Consider the following 20013-nt stretch of genomic DNA (forward strand, 5'->3'; position numbering starts at 1 on the left):
TTTGTCTTTCAACAGTTTGATTATAATGTGTCTCAGTGTGGGTCTCTTTGAGTTTGTCTTACTTGGATATCTTTGAGGTTCTTGGGTGTGTAAATCCACGTCTTTCATCAAATTTGCAAGTTTATAACCATTATTTCTTCAAATATTCTTTCTTCCCTTTCACTTTCTCCTTTCCTTCTGTTAATCTTGTAATTCACATTTTAGTGTGTTTGATGATGTCCCACTGATCTCTTAGACTCTATTCATTTTTGCTCATTTTTTCTTTCTGTTCTTCACACTATATCATTTCAATTGTCCTACCTTCAAGTTTGCTGATGTTTCTCCCACCTGCTCAAACCTGCTTTGAAACTTTCTAGTGAATTTTTCATTTTAGGTATTGCACTTTTCAGCTCCAGATTTCTATTTGGTTAATTTCTAAAAATTTCTCTCTTTCTATTGATATTCTCTATTTGATGAGACATTATTCTCTTGAGTTTCTCTACTTCTTTGTCCACGGTTTCCTTTAGCTAGTTGAGCATAAATAAAACAGTTAATTTAGAATCTTTGACTAGTAAGTCCAAAGTATGTGCTTCCTCAGTGACAGTTTCTGTTAATTTCTTTTTTCCCCCTATGAATGTGACCTTCTTCGTTGTTTCTTTCCATATTTTGTAATTTTTTGTTGAATACTGGATATTTTGAATATTATAATGTGGTAGCTCTGGAAATCAGAATATTTCCCTTCTCAGGATTGGTTTTTGCTGCTTTCTGTATATTCCTTGTTGAGTGTGGTCTCTGAAATCTCTCTCCTGTTACCTTGTGGTCAGCTAGTGAGTTGACAGAGAGTTCCTCAAACTCCTGAAGTCAAAAAAAGAAATAAATAAAGAGTGATTGGAGGTGGAGCAAAATGGCAGGGTGAGCTGACCCGGGACTCTCTCCCCTCCAAAGTACAACAAAGGACTGAAAAAAACCCCTGAATTTCAGCTAATGAACCTAATGCCAGGACTCAGAGACCTACAGTATCAAAAGACAGAGGACGGAGCCCCTGCTGCCTGCCTTGGAGGAGCTGGAACCAGGTAGGAGAGAACATCGCTCCATCGTGTAGAAACTGGGATCGCTGCATGGGTCTGGGAAGGAGCGGGGGAGGGACTATGCGACCAGGGGATCATCTAGGACTCCCGCCGCCGGTACAGTGGAAACCCGCTGATGGGAGAAAGCTTCTGTGTGCAGGGACCCCATAAACCCAGGGCCCCAGGAGACCAGAGAACAGAACTGATCGAATCCAGATCAGTGCGCAAGAGAAACCGCCTACGCCCCTGCCCCGGCAAAGCACACTGGGCACCGCCATCTTGCCCGAAGGCAGAGAGTTCAGAACGTGTAGCACTTGACCCCCATCTAGTGGCAACAGGCTGTAACTGCAACCGAATTCTACCACCTTGCGAAAAAACTGTTCCTGTACCATCCAGCAATTTATAAACGCCCCAGACCAGAAGGAAAACAATAAAAACACAGAATTAAGTCCTGAGGACTTGGAATTAGGTAAACTAAATGAAAATGAGTTCAGAGCAGCTATAATAAAAAAACTCAATGAGATAGAGAGAAAGATAGAGAAACAAGCCAAGTTCTGGAGTTACTTCACAAAAGAGATTGAAATTATAAAGAAGAATCAAACCAAATTACTAGAGATGAAAAACACAATGGACAGATAAAACAGAATACAGATTACCTGAATGCCCAGGTAGACTCCATAGAAGAGCAAATTAGCATAATCGAAGATAGACAGGCTGAATGGTTCCAGACAGAGGAAGAAACAGAACTAAGGATTAAAAGGAATAAGGAAAGTATTAGAGAGATAGCGGATTCAACGAGGAGAAAGAATTTAAGGATCATAGGAATTCCCGAGAACGTGGAAAAGGAAAATGGAGCAGAAAGTGTGCTTAATGAAATTATAGAAGAGAACTTCCCAAATCTAGGGATTCAGGGAGAAATGTGTGTAGAGGAAGCTTTCAGATCTCCTAGATTTGTCAATGTAAAAAGACCTACTGCAAGGCATATAGTAGTACAAATGGCAAAAATGAATGACAAAGAGAATACTCAGGGCTGCAAGACAAAAGTGAATTACCTACAAAGGAGCTCCTATCAGACTTTCAGCGGATTTCTCTGCAGAAACCTTACAAGCTAGGAGAGAATGGAGTGACATATTCAAAGCTTTAAAAGATAAAAATCTTCAGCCAAGAATACTCTCTCCAGCAAGAATATCCTTCAGATATGAGGGAGAAATTAAATCTTTTCCAGACAAACAAAAGTTAAGGGAATTTGTAACCAAAAGTCCTCCACTACAAGAAATCCTCAAGAAGGCTCTCATACCTGAAAAAAGAAAAAAGGGAGAAAGGGGTCACAAACCACAGAGTAGGGAGACAGAAAAATAGAACCAGAATAGGATAGCAAATATTCAACTATAGTATTAGGATAAAGGTAAGGAAACTACCAAAGCAAAGACGATCTTATCACTCTAACTACAAACTCATAACACAAGTTGGAACAAGAAGTGAAAATAATAATTTAGGAGGGGAAGAGCAAAGGGACTAAATTAGTCTAGGCCAAGTAAGTAAGAGACCACCAGAGAGTAGACTATATTATACACGAGATTCTAAATACAAACTTCAGGGTAGCCACTAAACTAAAAAACAGAACAGAGACACAAAACATAAATAAGCAAAAATCTAAGAAACCCAGCATAAGAAATTGCAGTATCAAATGGATAGGATAAAGCACACAGGAAGAGAAAAGCAGGAAAGCCAGATAATGAGCAACAGATTGACAGCTTTAAGTCCACATGCATCAATAATCACTCTCAATGTAAACGGATTAAATTCTCCAATAAAAAGACTCAGAGTGGCAAAATGGATTAAAGAACAAGATCCAACAATTTGTTGCCTCCAGGAAACACACCTCGGCCCCAAGGACAAACACAGGCTCAGAGTGAAGGGGTGGAGGACAATACTTCAAGCTAATAACAAGGAAAAAAAAGCAGGTGTTGCAATTCTTATATCAGACAAAATGGATGTCAAAATAAGACAGGCAAAGAGAGACACAGAGGGACAATATATAATGATCAAAGGGACACTTCATCAAGAAGAAATAACTCTTATAAATATCTATGCACCCAACATAGGAGACCAAGGTTCATAAAGCAACTATTAACAGACCTAAAGGAAGATGTTAAAAACAACACAATAATAGTAGGGGACCTCAACACCCCACTCACATCAATGGACAGATCATCCAGACAGAAAATCAACAAAGAAATAGTGGAGCTAAATGAAAAGCTAAAACAATTGGACATAATAGACATATATAGATCACTTCATCCTAGAAAAGCAGAATACACGTTCTTCTCAAGTGAACATGGAGCATTCTCAAGGATAGACCATATGTTGGGAAACAAGGCAAACCTCTACAAATTTAAAAAAATTGAAATAATAACAAGCATCTTCTCTGATCATAATGCTATAAGGCTAGAAATTAATTACAAGAAAAAAGCTGAGAAAGACACAAAGATGTGGAGACTAAACAATACACTACTGAACAAGCAATGGATCATGGAAGAAATTAAAGAAGAAATAAAAAATACCTGGAAACCAATGAAAATGATAACATGCCATACCAACTCATATGGGATACAGCAAAAGCTGTATTAAGAGGAAAATTCATCGCAATACAGGCACATCTTAACAAACAAGAAAAATCCCAAATAAGCAATCTTAAACTACACCTAACTGAACTAGAGAAAGAAGAACAAATAAAGCCCAAAGTCAGCAGAAGGAGAGAAATAATAAAAATCAGAGCAGAAATAAATACTATTGAAACAATATAGGTGGTAGAAAGGATCAATGAAACAAACAGCTGGTTCTTTGAGAAGATAAATAAAATTGACAAACCCCTAGCCAGACTTACAGAGGAAAAAAGGGAGAAAGCTCAAACAAAATCAGAAATGAAAGAGGAGAAATAACAACAGACTCTGCAGAAATACAACGGATTATAAGAGAATACTATGAAAAACTCTATGCTAACAGAATGGATAACCTAGGGGAAATGGATAAATTCTTGGACTCCTACAATCTTCCAAAGCTCACTCAAGAAGAAGCAGACAATTTGAACAGACCAATCACAAGGAAAGAGATTGAAACAGCAATCAAAAACATCCCAAAGAATAAAACCCCAGGACCAGATGGCTTCCCTGGGGAATTCTACCAAACTTTCAGAGAGGATTTAATACCTGTCTTTTTCAAGCTATTGCAAAAAATTAGGGACGATGGAACACTTCCTAACACATTCTATGAGGCCAACATCATGCTGATACCAAAGCCTGACAAGGACACCATGAAAAAAGAGAACTACAGGCCAATATCACTGATGAACATAGATGCAAAAATTCTAAACAAAATTTTTGCGACCAGAATTCAGCAATTCATCAAAAGGATCATACATCATGATCAAGTGGGATTCATACCAGGGACACAGGGATGGTTCAACATCTGCAAATCACTCAACGTGATACACCACATCAACAAACTGGGGAATAAAAACCACATGATTATCTCAATAGATGCAGAGAAAGCATTTGACAAGATCCAACAGCCATTTATGATAAAAACTCTGAACAAAATGGGCATAGAAGGAAACTACCTCAACATAATAAAGGCCATCTATGACAAGCCCACAACCAACATCATACTCAATGGGCAAAAACTGAGTGCCATCCCCCTGAAAACAGGAATGAGACAAGGATGCCCTCTATCACCACTCTTATTTAACATAGTACTGGAGGTCCTGGCCAGAGCAATCAGGCAAGAAAAAGGAATAAAAGGAATCCAAATAGGGAGGGAAGGAGTGAAACTCTCACTGTTTGCAGACGACATGATCTTATATATAGAAAACCCCAAAGAATCCATTGGAAAACTCATAGAAGTAATCAACAACTACAGCAAAGTTGCAGGGTATAAAATCAATTTGCATAAATCAGTAGCATTTCTATATTCTAATAATGAACTAACAGACAAAGAGCTCAAGAACACAATACCATTCACAATTGCAACAAAAAGAATAAAATACCTTGGGGTAAATTTAACTAAGGAAGTGAAGGACCTATATAATGAAAATTACAAGGCCTTTCTGAGAGAATTGGATGACGACATAAGGAGATGGAAAGACATTCCATGTACATGGATTGGAAGAATAAACATAGTTAAAATGTCCGTTCTACCTAAAGCAATCTACAGATTCAATGCCATCCCAGTCAGAATCCCAATGACATTCTTTACAGAATTAGAACAAAGAATCCTAAAATTCATATGAGGCAACAAAAGACCCTGAATTGCTAAAGCAATCCTGAGAAAAAAGAACAAAACGGGAGGCATCACAATCCCTGACTTCAAAACTTACTACAAAGCTACAGTAATCAAAACAACATGGTACTGGTACAAAAACAGGTGCACAGATCAATGGAACAGAATTGAAAGCCCAGAAATAAAAACCACACATCTATGGACAGCCTATCTTCGACAAAGGAGCTGAGTGCATACAATGGAGAAAAGAAAGTCTTTTGAACAAATGGTGCTGGGAAAACTGGAAAGCCATATGTAAAAGAATGAAAATTGACCATTCTTTTTCACCATTCACCAAAATAAACTCAAAATGGATCAAAGACCTAAAGGTGAGACCTGAAACCATAAGGTTTCTAGAAGAAAACGTAGGCAGCACACTCTTTGACATCAGTATTAAAAGGACCTTTTCGGACACTAAGTCTTCTCAGAGAAGGGAAACAATAGAAAGAATAAACAAATGGGACTTCATCAGACTAAACAGCTTCTTCAAGGCAAATGAAAACAGGATTGAAACAAAAAACAACCCACTAACTGGGAAAAAATATTTTCAAGTCATATATCTGACAAAGGCTTAATATCCATAATATATAAAGAACTCTCAAACTCAACAACAAAAAAATCAAACAACCCGATCAAAAAATGGGCAGGAGACATGAACAGACATTTCTCCAAAGAAGATATATGGATGGCCAATAGGCACATGAAAAGATGCTCATCATCGCTGATCATCAGGGAAATGCAAATCAAAACTACACTCAGATATCACCTTACACCCATTAGAATGACAAAAATATCTAAATCTAATAGTAACAAATGTTGGAGAGGTTGTGGAGAGAATGGAACCCTCATACACTGCTGGTGGGAATGCAAACTAGTGCAGCCACTATGGAAAACAGTATGGAGATTCCTCAAAAAATTAAAAATAGAACTACCATATGATCCAGCCATTCCACTACTGGGTATGTATCCAAAGAGCTTGAAGTCAGCAATCCCAAAAGTCCTATGCACCCCAATGTTTATTGCAGCATTATTTACAATAGCCAAGACATGGAAGCAACCCAAGTGCCCATCAACAGATGAATGGGTAAAGAAGTTGTGGTACATATATACAATGGAATACTACTCAGCTGCAAAACAGAATAAATTCATCCCATTTGCAACAACATGGATGGACCTTGAGGGAATTATGTTAAGTGAAATAAGCCAGTTAGAGAAGGATAATCTCTGTATGACTCCACTCATATGAGGAATTTAAAAATGTGGACAAAGAGAACAGATTAGTGGCTACCAGGGGAAAGGTGGGGTGGGGGGTGGGCACAAAGGGTGAAATGGTGCACCTACAACACGAATGACAAACATTAATGTACAACTGAAATCACACAAAATTGTAACCTATCATTAACTCAATAAAAAAAAAAAAGAAAGAAAGAAAGAGGGAAAAAATCTATCTTGATTTTTGCAGACGGGTTCTGTGTTGGGGCACTCCTTCAATGCTTAGCCAGTCCGTGTACAACTTTGACTTAGTCTTTCTTCCTGCTTGCGCTAAGCCTAAATTTCAGCAGGAAGTAAAAGCTCAGGGCTTTCTCAGGTCTTTATTGAGCATGCAACCAGCCCTGGGCATGTACATGTCTCTCTATATTCCCTGTTACAGTGGGTGCTTTTTAAAGCCCTTATTTCCCAAAGTAATTCTCTCCTCAGCTTTTCCTCACATGCTTTTAGCATGCCTACTGTTTGCTGAAACTGTAATCTTTTGCCACAGACAGTAGTAACTTGTTCATTTGCCTTCAATGTTTTCCAGAAATGCCCTCCCTTTAGCCACTTTTCCAATCTGAAAGTGTTCTGAGTTAGGTGAAATAAAGGCAAGTGTGATGCATTAGTCCTTCAGAGTGCCTTCAACAGATCAAAAGAGAGAAACACAATTCCTTGAGAACAAGGTCTGCTCTGTTCCTTCTTGAACCAGATACCCATAACAAGAACACAGGTTGCCATCTTTCAGGCTGACACTGCACTGGGGAGGGTTTTGAGGCAAGGCTAAGTTAAAACTCCACAAAGTTCTCCTACCATGTTAGTGTGGACTTTTTCTTGATTCATCTCTCACTTGGTTACTGTAAACTTTTGATTATTTTCCAGAGTTCTGACAAATTTGATTCAAACAGCTTTTTTTCTCAGTTTTTGTTTGGTGTTTCTGAGAAGTAATGGGCCCTTGGAGCTTCCTACTCTTCCGTTTTCACTAACATCTGAAACTTTTAATGATTTTTGAACAATGAGTCTCCTATCTTCACTTTGCACTGGGCCATGAATATTATGTAGCCAGCCCTGCCTCTAAAAATTTTTAACCATCTCTGTAATTTTTCTGCCTCTGATACTTGTCACTCTTGAGCATTCCTATAAGTAAGCCCATGCAGGCCTCTTTCTCTGGTTCGGGGATGGCACTGAACTAAAAATCATCACAACTCTGAGAATGCATGCCCTCAGTAATGGTGTGGATAATATAAACAATATTCTCATGTCCAAGATCAATTTTTTGCAATTTCTGAGGTAGCTTTTGAAACTAAGGAATAACCCACAACTAAATTTGCTAAATCCAACTAGGATCCTGGCCATTGCCTCAAAGAATGTGGGTTTTCAGTTCACTGTTGTTGTATTAGAAATGAGCTTATAGATCAGTTTACATGGGCCTCCCTCCTTAGCAACTTCCCAGGGAACTCTTATGTAGTTAATGATCCTGGACACCTCAAATAAAATAAAGTCTCACTCTCGTTATTGTTCATGAAACCCCACACCATACATTTCTTCCTCCTCTTCCTAAAAATATGCAAAGGCTCTAATTCTTCCTAGGGTGGCTCCAGGCTTTTCCTAGTCTTAATTGTAGCCAGTAAGTACTACCACCACCGAGAACAAATTATAGTATAAGATGGGTTAATTTCTACTCCACTTTGTATCAGTTAAGATGCTTTCAACTGCAAATAGCAGAAGACAAACACAAATGGCTTAAATTATGAGGAAATTTATTATCTCACATATCAAGAACTTCTGAGATAGGATGGTTTCAAGTATTGTTAATTAAGTGATTCATAGCACCATCAAAGACCCCAAATTCTTTCCATGTTTCTACTATGTTATCTTTACTGTGTTGATTTGTCTTCTAAAACCAACTTTCATCATGATACCATAATAGTTGCTACCATAGGCATAGCATGTAGATGGCAATATTCCAAAGTAGAAAAAGGTCTTTCTCCTCAATCTTTGTAAAGATAGAGCAATTATACTCAGAAGGCACTTTTGTAAACCAATAACTGACTAAGGAAATGGAGTTGCCATGACTAGTTTAGACTAAGCAAGACTATCCCTCCCTACCACTACATCCATAGCTGAGAAGGGACCCAACCTCTCCTGAGGCATATAGCCACTGATAACATGTACAAAATAGGGGTTATGTTACCAAAGAAGAAGGTGTGTTGGAGAAGGAATGCCTTTGAGTAACTATTCTAGTGATTTAGCAGCCACCTGAAGTAATATGAAGGGAAATAGTAGACAAAGGCTTGAATCTTATCTAAGGGTACTAATATGACTATTATACAAATGGGTTGTACCAAGATTCACAAATTACTGTATGCTAGATAACCCCTGAAATGTAACTTTACATTTTAGGATGCAAATAGCATCAGCCAAGTGGTGTCCCACAGTATAAAACTTGTAAGTTTTCCGAGAGTGATGTCAGCATCATGGCAGGGTGAGTTCTCCTGGTGATCTCTCCACTCCAGCATACAATGAAAAAGACAATGATACTCCAACAGAGGACATCCACACATTGGAGGGTGGAGAGGATGGAGCCCCACCTTGGAGGAGGTGGAATGGGGTAAGCAAAAACTTCACTCCCTCCCCAAAAGACTGTGATCTGGGACTGCATGCAGCATCCAAGAGGGAAGGATGATGGGAGGGGACTCACGTTTGTGGGAACATCAAAGATCCCTTGCAGCCTAGGGGAAAGACTCTACTGAGGTGAAAGCTAATGCAGGGGTGACCTCATCAAGCCAACACCCCAGGAGAGCAGATAGTGAGAGCAGAGTGAGTAAGCCCACAAGGGCATGCAGAAAAAAGCACCCCTCCTCCCCACCCACCCAGCACTGGCTCCAGTGCCTGGGATCCCAGCAGAATGCAGAGGGCTCAGAATACATGGCTCTTGACCCCCACCCAGTGAGAATAATTGGTAACTGCAACCAAACAATACCAGGATGCGGCAGAACAAAACCACTCCCTCTAGCAGTATCAAAAATTATATTATATCTCCAGACCAGAAAGAAAAAGACAAGTACCCAGAAATCAGTCCTGAAGACAGAGAAATATGTAATCTAAATGACAGAGAATTCAAAATAGCTATCATCAAAAAACTCAAGTTAAAAGAGAATATAGAGAAAAAATTAAAGGAGTTCAGGAGCTACTTCACAAAAGAGATTGAAACTATAAAGAAGAATCAATCAGAAATATTGGAGATGAAAGACATAATTAATTAGATAAAACAAAAGCATTCCCTGAATGCTTGAGCAGACATCATAGAGGAGTGAATCAGCATAATCAAGGATAGACATATTGAAATACTCCAGATAGAGGAGGAGAGAGAACTAAGACTAAAAAGAACTGAAGAAAGTCTCTGAGAAATATCCAACTCAATTAGGAAATGCAGCATAAGAATTATACGTATTCCAGAGGGAGAAGAGGAGAATGGAGCAGAAAGCTTGTTCAAAGAAATAATAGTGGAGAACTTCCCAAACCTAGGGAAATAGATGGAAATCCATGCGGAAAACGCTACCAGACTTCCTAAATATGTCAATGTAAAAAGGCCTACTGCAAGGCATATAGCAGTGAAACTGTCAAAAGTGAATGACAAAGAAAGAATACTGAGGGCAGCAAGACAGAAGAAAATAACTTACAAAGGAATCCCTACCAGGCTTTCAGTGGATTTCTCTGCATAAACCTTACAGGCCAGGAGAGACTGGAATGACATATTCAAATCTTTGAAGGACAAAAACTTTCACCTGAGAATACTCTATCAAGAGAAAATATCCTTCAAATATGATGGAGAAATAAAAACATTCCTAGGTAACAAAATCTAAGGGAGTTCATAGCCACAAGACCCCTCCTACAAGAAATCCTCAAGAAGGCTCTCGTACCTGAAATAAAAAGGGATAAAGGGGTTACAAAGCATGGAAAAAAGAGGTAAAAAAGTAGACAAAATCACAAAATTGTAGCTATATATTAGAACAGGTTAGCAAATACTCAAGTATAACATTAAAGATAAAGGGAAGAAAAACACCAAACACAAAGAGAACCTTGTCATTTTAACCACAAACTCACAATACAAGATAGAATAAGATGTAATGAAAACAACTTAGGAGGGGAAGAGGAAAGGCACTGAATCAGTTTAGTCTAAGGAAATAAGAGGTCATCAGAAAATGGACTGTCTTATCTACGAGATTTCTGCATACAAACTTAATGGTAACCACTAAACAAAGAAGCAAAACAGAGACAAATAATAAATAAGGAGAAAACAAAGAAACACGACATAAAAAACTACATAACTTAATTGGTAGACCAAAACACCTCGGATAAGAAACAAAGGAAATGCAAGAGAACCAGAAAATGAGTGATAAAATGGAAGCATTAAGCCCTCATATATCTTTTTTTTTATTGAGTTAATGATAGGTTACAATCTTGTGAAATTTCAGTTGTACATTAATGTTTGTCGTTCGTGTTGTAGGTGCACCACCTCACCCCCCTGTGCCCACCCCCCACCCCACCTTTCCCCTGGTATCCACTAAACTGTTCTTAGTCCATAATTTTAAATTCCTCATATGAGTGGAGTCATACACAGATTATCCTTCTCTCGCTGGCTTATTTCACTTAGCATAATTCTCTCAAGGTCCATCCATGTTATTGTAAATGGAATGATTTTGTTCCGTTTTGCAGCTGAGTAGTATTCCATTGTATATATGTACCACATCTTCTTTATCCATTCGTCTGTTACTGGACACTTAGGTTGCTTCCACGTCTTGGCTATTGTAAACAGTGCTGCAATAAACATTGGGGTGCACAGGACTTTTGGGATTGCTGACTTCAAGCTCTTTGGATAAATACCCAGTACTGGGATGGCTGGATCGTATGGTAGTTCTATTTTTAGTTTTTTGAGGAATCTCCATACTGTTTTCCATAGTGGCTGCACCAGTTTGCATTCCCACCAGCAGTGTATGAGGGTTCCTTTTTCTCCACAACCTCTCCAACATTTGTTACTATTGGTTTTAGATATTTTTGTCATTCTAACGGGTGTAAGGTGACATCTTAGTGTAGTTTTGATTTGCATTTCCCTGATGATCAGCGATGATGAGCATCTTTTCATGTGCCTATTAAGCCCTCGTATATCTTTAATCACTCTAAATGTAAATGGATTGAATTCTTCAATAAAAAGACACAGAGTGGCAAGATGGATTAAAGAACAAGACCCAACAATATGCTACCCCCAGGAAACACATCTCAGCTCCAATGACAAACACAGGCTCAGAGTGAAGGGGTAAAAGATGACACTCCAAAGGAATGGCAAACAAAGGAAAACAGGTGTTGCCATACTTATATCAGACAAAGTGCCCTTCAAGATAAGACAGGTTAAGAGAGAGAAAGAGGGGCAGTATATAATGATCAAAGGGACACTCCACCAAGAAGACATAACACTTATAAATATCTAGGCACCCAACACAGGAGTACCAAAGTACATAAAGTGACCATTAACAAACCTAAAAGGAGATATTAATAACACAACAATAATAGTAGGGGACCTCAACACTCCACTCACATCAATGGATAGATCATCCAGACAGAAAATCAAGAAGGAAACAAGGGCATTAAATGAAAAGCTAGACCAGTTGGACTTAATAGACATGGATAGAACACTCCATCCAAAAACAGCAGAATACACATTCTTGTTAAGTGCACATGCAACATTCTCAAGGATAGACCATACGTTGGGAAACAAGGCAGGCCTCAATAAAATTAAGAAGATTAAAATAATAACAAGCATCTTTTCTGATCACAATGCTATGAAGCTAGAAATTAATTACAAGAATAAAGCTGAGAAAGAGACAAAGATGTGGATACTAAACAACACGCTACTTAACAACCATTGGATCAATGAAGAAATTAAAGGAGAAATAAAAAAATATCTGGAGACAAATGAAAATGAAAACATACCATACCAACTCATACAGGATGCAGCAAAAGTGGTACTAAGAGGGAAATCCATTGTGATACAGGCTTACCTTAACAAACAAGAAAAATCCCAAATAAGCAATCTCAAACTACACCTCCCTGAATTAGAAAAAGAAGAACAAACAAAGCCTAAAGTCAGCAGAAGGAGAGAAATAAAACTGAGAGCAGAAATAAATGCACTTGAAACAAAAATGGCAGTAGAAAGTATCAATGGAACAAAGAGCTGGTTCTTTGAGAAGGTAAACAAAATTGACAAACCCCCTAGCCAGACTTACAAAGAAAAAAAGAGAGAAAGCTCAGATAAATAAAATTAGAAATGAAAGAGGAGAAATAACAACAGATACCACAGAAATACAAAGGATTATAAGAGAATACCATGAAAAGCTATATGCCAATAAAGTAGACAATCTAGAAGAAATGTATCAATCCTTATACTCTTACAACCTCTGAAAGCTGAATCAATAAGAAATACATAATCGGAATAGACCAATCTCAAGTAAAGAGATTGAAAGAGTAATCAAAAGAACCCAAAAAAATAAAAGCCCAGGACAAGACAGCTTCCTTGGAGAATTCTACCAAACATTCAGAGAGGGTTTAATACCTATCCTTCTCAAGCTATTCCAAAAAACCAGGGAAGATGGAATGCTTCCTAACACATTCCACGAGGCCAAAATCACTCTGATCCCAAAGCCTGACAAGGACAACCCCAAAAAAGGAAAACTACAGGCCAATATTGCTGATGAACATAGATGCAAAATTCCTCAACAAAATATTGGCAACTCGAAAACAGCAATACATCAAAAAGATCACACATCATGATCCAACGGGATTTATACCAGGGACACAGGGATCTTTCAACATCCACTAATCAATCAATGTGATATACCACATTAACAAAATGAGGAATAAAAACCACATGACCATCTCATAGACGTAGACAAAGCATTTGACAAGATCCAACAGCCATTTATGATAAAAACTCTTAACAAAATGGGGAGAGAAGGAAATCACAACATAGTAAAGGACATATATGACAAACTCACAGCCAACATCATACTCAATGGGGAAAAACTGAGCGCCCTCCCTTTGACAACAGGAACAAGATAAGGATACCCACTATCATCACTCTTATTCAACATAGTACTGGAGGTTTTGGCCAGAGCAATTAGGCAAGAGAAAGGTGTAAAAGGAATCCAAAGATGGAGGGAAGAAGTTAAACTCTCGCTGTTTGCAGACAATATAATCTTACATATAGAAAACCATAAAGAATCCATCAGAAAACTATTAGAAATAATTAACAACTACAATAAAGTTGCAGGGTACAAAATCAACTTACAAAAGTCAGTTGCATTTCTGTACTCTAATAAGGAGCTTACAGAAAGAGAACTCAAAAATACAATTCCATTTACAATTGCAACAGAAAGAATAAAATATCTAGGAATAAATTTAACCAAGGAGGTGAAGGACTTATGCAATGAAAACTATAAGACATTATTGAAAGAAATAGATGATGACATAATGAGATGGAAAGAGATTCCATGCACAAGGATTGGAAGAATAAACATGGTTAAAAGGTCCATACTATCCAAAGCAATCTACAGACTCAATGCCATCCCAATTAGAATCCCAATGACATTGTTCACTGAAATAGACCAAAGAACAGCCAAAGCAATCCTGAGAAAAAAGAACAAAGCTGGAGGCATGACAATCCCTGACTTCAAAATATACTATAAAGATGTAGTAATCAAAACAGCATAGTACTGGCACAAAAATAGACACACAGATCAATGGAGCAGAACTGAAAGCCCAGAAATAAAACCACACACCTATGGACAGCTAATCTTTGACAAAGGTGCCAAGAACATACAATGGAGGAAAGATAGTCTCTTCAACAAATGGTGTTGGGAAAACTGGACAATCACTTGCAAAAGGATGAAAGTAGACAATTATCTAATGCCATACACAAAAATAATCTCAAAATGGATCAAAGACTTGAAGATAAGTCTTGAAACCATAAAACTCCTGGGAAATAATATAGGTAGTACACTCTTTGACATCGAACTTGAAAGGATCATTTTGAATACCATGTCTTCTCAGACAAGGGAAACAAAAGAAAAAATAAACAAGTGGGACTTCATCTGACTAAAGAGCTTCTGCAAGGCAAAAGAAACTAGGATCAAAACAAAAAGACAATCCACCAATTGGGAGGAAATATTTGCAAATCATATATCCGACAAGGGGTTAATCTCCATAATGTATAAGGAACTCACACAACTCGACAACAAAAAACAAACAGCCCAATCAAATAATGGGCATAGGATATGAATAGACATTTTTCCAAAGAAGATATATATATGGCCAATAAATACTTGAAAAGATGTTCAACATCACTAATCATCAGGGAAATGCAAATCAAAACTACACTGAAATACTATGTGACACCTGTTAAAATGGCTATAATCACTAAGACTAAAAATAACAAATGTTGGAGAGGGTGTGGAGAAAATGGATCCCTCATGCACTGCTGGTGGGAATGCAAACTGGTGCAGCCACTATGGAAAACAGTATGGAGATTCCTTAAAAAACTAAAAATAGAAATACTATGTGACCCAGCTATCCCACTACTGGGTATCTACCCAAACAACTTGAAATCAACAATCCAAAGTAACATATGCACCCCTGTGTTCATTGCGACACTATTCCCAATAGCCAAGACATGGAAACAATTCAAGTGCCCATCGACTGATGATTGGATAAAGAAGATGAGGTATATATACACAATGGAATACTACTCAGCCATAAAAAGGACAAAATCATCCCATTTGCAACAACATGGATGGACCTGGAGGGTATTATGCTAAGCGAAATAAGCCAGACTGAGAAAGACAAACACCATATGATTTCACTCATATGTGGAATATAAACAAACACATGGACAAAGAAAACAGTTCAGTGGTTACCAGAGGAAGGGGGGTGGGAGATGGGCAAAGGGGGAGAAGAGGAGCACTTATTTGGTGACAGACAAGAAATAATGTACAACTGAAATTTCACAATGATGTAAATTATTATGAACTCAATAAAAAAATCTTGTAAGTTTTCTGTGTGTATTATGAGTGATTGTGCTAGGCATTATTACCATTTATTAAATGTTTCCTGTTCTCTACTTCCCAGACACAGGCAAGATCAAACTTCCCTACCCCACCCCTTGGAGGTAAGACATAGCCACATGACTTGCTTTAGCCAATGAAAAATAGGCAAAAGTGACATGTATATCACATCTAACAGGAAACTTCAAGAGCTAGTGTATAATTTTCCCCTTCCTTTCATATTTCCATGGTGATCATAGAAACACGTGTAGTGATGAAACTTCCATCATCCTGGTTCCCTGAGTGTCTACAATGAACAAAATCTCTCGGTGAACATTTCCTTCAGTAGAGCATGAGCAAGAAATAAACTTTTGCTATACTAAGATACTGAGATTTGGGGCTTATATATTTATTACTATAGAATAATCTCACCTGTCCTGAGTAGTAACAAGGGGATGTGAGCCAACCATCTCTATCTGTTGTTAGAAGATTGACTGGATCCCAGAGATGCACTGAGGCGTTCTCTCAAATTGGAAAAAAATTCTATTGGAGAGAATAATGTCCTCTTATTTTCCTTTGCTATGCATGATGTCCACTCCTTAGTTCTAAAACTGAAAACTTCTGGCTTTCTTCCAGACAATCTACTACTTACTGAACACAAATTATGGTATGTTGATCAATCTTAGGCTTTTTGTTCAGTAGCGTACAATATTCCACTCATAGCCCACTTTCCCCAAGATTGCTATGGATTGTGGTTAAATCAGGGATGCATAGAGACTTGAAGACTTGAATATAATGTCCTAAATAAGAACTTTTAAAATATGGTCCCTTAAATGACTAATTCTTCTTGAATCTTCCTGAAAAGGTCAGGATCATATAACGCTATTTGATACTGTTCTAAATTCTATTCGTGGACGGAGCAAACCTTGCTTCTGGCTCATAGCTTACCTTTTAAAATCACTCCAATTATTGTTGATTTTCAGGTGTATGTGTGATGATAGTATTGTGGTTATGCTTTAAAAAAGGAATCTTTGAGGGTATTATGTTAAGCGAAATAAGCCAGACAGAGAAAGACGAACTCTATATGACTCCACTCATAGGTGGAAGTTAACATTTGGACAAGGAGAACTGATTGGTGGTTACCAGGGAAAAGGGGGGTTGGGGGGAGGGCACAAAGGGTGAAGTGGTGTACCCACAACATGACTAACAATAATGTACAACTGAAATCTCACAAGGTTGTAATCTATCATAATCTTAATAAAAAAAAAAAGGAATCTTTGCTTTTTAGAGATACATACCAAAATATTTATGGATGGAATTATAAAATGTATGGAATTTGCTTTAAAATAATCCAAAGGTTGAGGTAGGGTAGAGGGGTTGAGGAGGATGAGTAGAGATATAGAAGAAACAAGATTGGCCATGACTTAATAATTACTAAAGCTAGGTGATGGGGTTCATTTTGACATTCTCTCTGTTTACATATGTTTGATGGGTAGTCACCGACGTCAAAGTTTTCTAAACTCAATTCCCTGTCAGGCTTTCCCCACTTCCTCCTCCAAGACCCTCCTGGCTGGCCACATTAGAAATTGCCTCATGCCTGGCATGGTATGCACTAATTGGTTCATGGAGTACATATAAAGAATGCAACTAAATCTAGCTCTGAAGGTACTGGTGTTAATAACGAATCAAAACCCTAAAGAGCTTGAAAATGTCCCCAGTGAATGCAGCACATTCTGTTCAACCTGTGGAGACTGATCCTCCCACTAGCAAAACATCCACAGCTGTTCTCCCCTCCATAATCCCTTCTATACTTTAACCCCAAGTTATCTGCACTTATGCCACAAACTCCCAATCCTAGTAGATCTTGGAAGGGGACAGATGCCATTCATAGAATGATTGAAAAATGATAGTACTGATACTGGCTCAACAGAAGGTTGATATAAGGGAAGCTATATTGTAGAAATGAAGCCATATTGTAACTTTGAATGACCTCTAACTAGCTAACCCAGCTGGATATGCACCCTCCAGGAGATCTACTTGCTCTGTAGATTTTATGACCCCTGCTTGTGTATGTACCTCCCAGCTGCAATACAACAATAACTTTATTCTTTTGAGTTACTTAAGAATGTGATGACCCCTGCACAGAGTCTATACTGATAGCCATCATCAATGACAACTGAAAGATCTGGTGTGGCATGTCCCAGTCTGTAACACAAGAGGGTCAACATTCCCCCCTCCATAACCCACTGGCCTATATAACTGCTTTGAGATTTTGTGGCCCCCTTAAGATGGTTCTTTAGGACGCTAGTCCACCATCTTCTGATATGCTAGCTTATCGCTCAATAAAGTGTCCTTTCTCTGCCACCATCTTGCCTCTTGATGGATTTGCTTTTGTCTCACGGTGAGTAGATTGTGCCCTTTGCGTGGTAACAGTATCTGGGGATTTCAGTTAAAGATGTTGGACCGAATATTCCAGAAAACTCACAAAAATGACAGCAACGGGATATTATGAAGGTATAAATCTACTAGGATCTAGAGCAAGGGAGACAAATAACAGCAACCTAATTTGAGAAGAAGGGAACAATAAAATTGACTTTTCACACCTGAGAAATCTGAATCCCAAGCAATGGAGAAAACTGAAGAGTAATCCAATTCACCCTGAGAAATCCCCAAAGGGGTCAGGAATTGGCAGCACTTTTGAAAGTGGGAATGAAGATGGTGATAAAAACTGGAGGGCTGATTGTCTAAATCTTATCTAAAATCACTTAGATCCCTGGATCCCCACCCCACTGAGCACAGCCAGTCAACTGCTTTTCCTCCATCTTGGCTAAAGATTGGAGATTCATTCTCTGGAGAGGGCAAAACAATTTCTGGACCAGGGCACCCTGGCACAGTTGAAGTGAGGAGCACTATACTTAAAACAGTATAATTCATTTGTATGAAAGTTTACATACTCAATGTTTTGTTCCTGTTGTTTTGCTGAGGAAGATTCGCCCTGAGCTAACATCTGTTGCCAATCTTCCCCTATTTTGTATATGAGCTGCTGTCACAGCATGGCCACTGATAGACGAGTGGTGTAGGTCCGGATCCAGGAACCAAACCTGGGCTGCTGAAGCAGAGTGCACCAAACTTAACCACTAGGCCACTGGGGCTGGCCCTACCTACTCAGTATTGACACCCACCTCACCCCAGTCTCTGAGATTACTGATGGACTTACTACAGGGGAAAGATTGGAAGACTCTTTTGAGGGGAACCTGATCACTTCAACAGAAAAGACAAAAAGATAACGATGTGGGGAGTTCCTCAAAGAAATGGAGCAATCAAAATACCCTAGTGAGTAAATGAGTCTTTAAGTTCCACTCACAAGCACAGAGCTTCCAATCAGCTTTCTAGTATTCCAGCCTTAAATACAAGTAGACAACCAGGGATCAACATGCATTTGTGGAAATATGAATGTGAATAATATGAAAGAGAGAGGCCAAAATCAACAAACAGAGGAAGTGCTTTGGAGGAAACAGGCCATTCATGGAAAGGGAAACTTAAAGAAATCTAAAAACTCCATTTCTCTAACATTTCCTTAGCATATTTATTCCATAGTTGAGTCTTCCTCCTCTGGGACACACTTTATCACTTTAGCAAAATCCTGAGCCATCTCCAGATCTGGTGTGTGCTGGGGTATTCTTACCTCTACTAAACTGCTCCTATATAAGCCTTACCTTTCTAGAAGCAATTGAACTTTCTGTAAAAAATTTGCATCACAATTAAATATTTAGGAATAAAGGGCGATGACAACTATAATTTACTCTTAAATGGTTTAGTAGTAATAACAATAATGATAATAATACCATAAGGTATATGGGAATTCCCTGTACTATTATTGCAACTTTTCTATAGAAAACTTAGAAATTTTGTGTTTACTTTACATTTACAAAAAAACTCACAAACTTTACATTTTTTAAAAACAATAGGTAAAAAACATTGTGTTAGACAACGCTTGCGTACACATAGCCCTATGCAAACCCCCTTCCTTTGGGATTTCTCACAGGAAATCTTATTTACAAACTGCTCAACAAGCACAGTTTCCAGTTTTCCATTTGAAATACTACCTCTGCACCCAGTGACTCTAAAGGAAAGAATTCAACCCTCTCTCATCCCTTTCTTCCTGAGACAATGTTTCAAACACCATTACTGTTCATGCTGAGTTTATTTCAATTTCTTCGCATGATTTTTCTAACAATCTGGATGACAGAAATGGACATTTCTTGGCTCAGATCTATGGCATGTTTAGATTTAGGTGGAGTTGAGCA

The 20013-nt window shown here is 38.3% G+C and overlaps 1 long non-coding RNA gene across 1 annotated transcript in view; it reads right to left on the minus strand.

Annotated features, from left to right (window-relative positions):
- Nucleotides 1–429: 429 nt before the first annotated feature.
- Nucleotides 430–20013, minus strand: part of LOC138921869 (uncharacterized) — a 106660-nt gene continuing 87076 nt past the window's right edge. Inside the window, exon 4 of the long non-coding RNA XR_011434817.1 lies at nt 430–834. This is a non-coding gene — a long non-coding RNA (uncharacterized lncRNA). The remainder of the gene's footprint in view (nt 835–20013) is intronic.

The sequence above is a fragment of the Equus caballus genome, chromosome X (assembly GCF_041296265.1).
Source record: "Equus caballus isolate H_3958 breed thoroughbred chromosome X, TB-T2T, whole genome shotgun sequence".
NCBI lineage: Eukaryota > Metazoa > Chordata > Mammalia > Perissodactyla > Equidae > Equus > Equus caballus.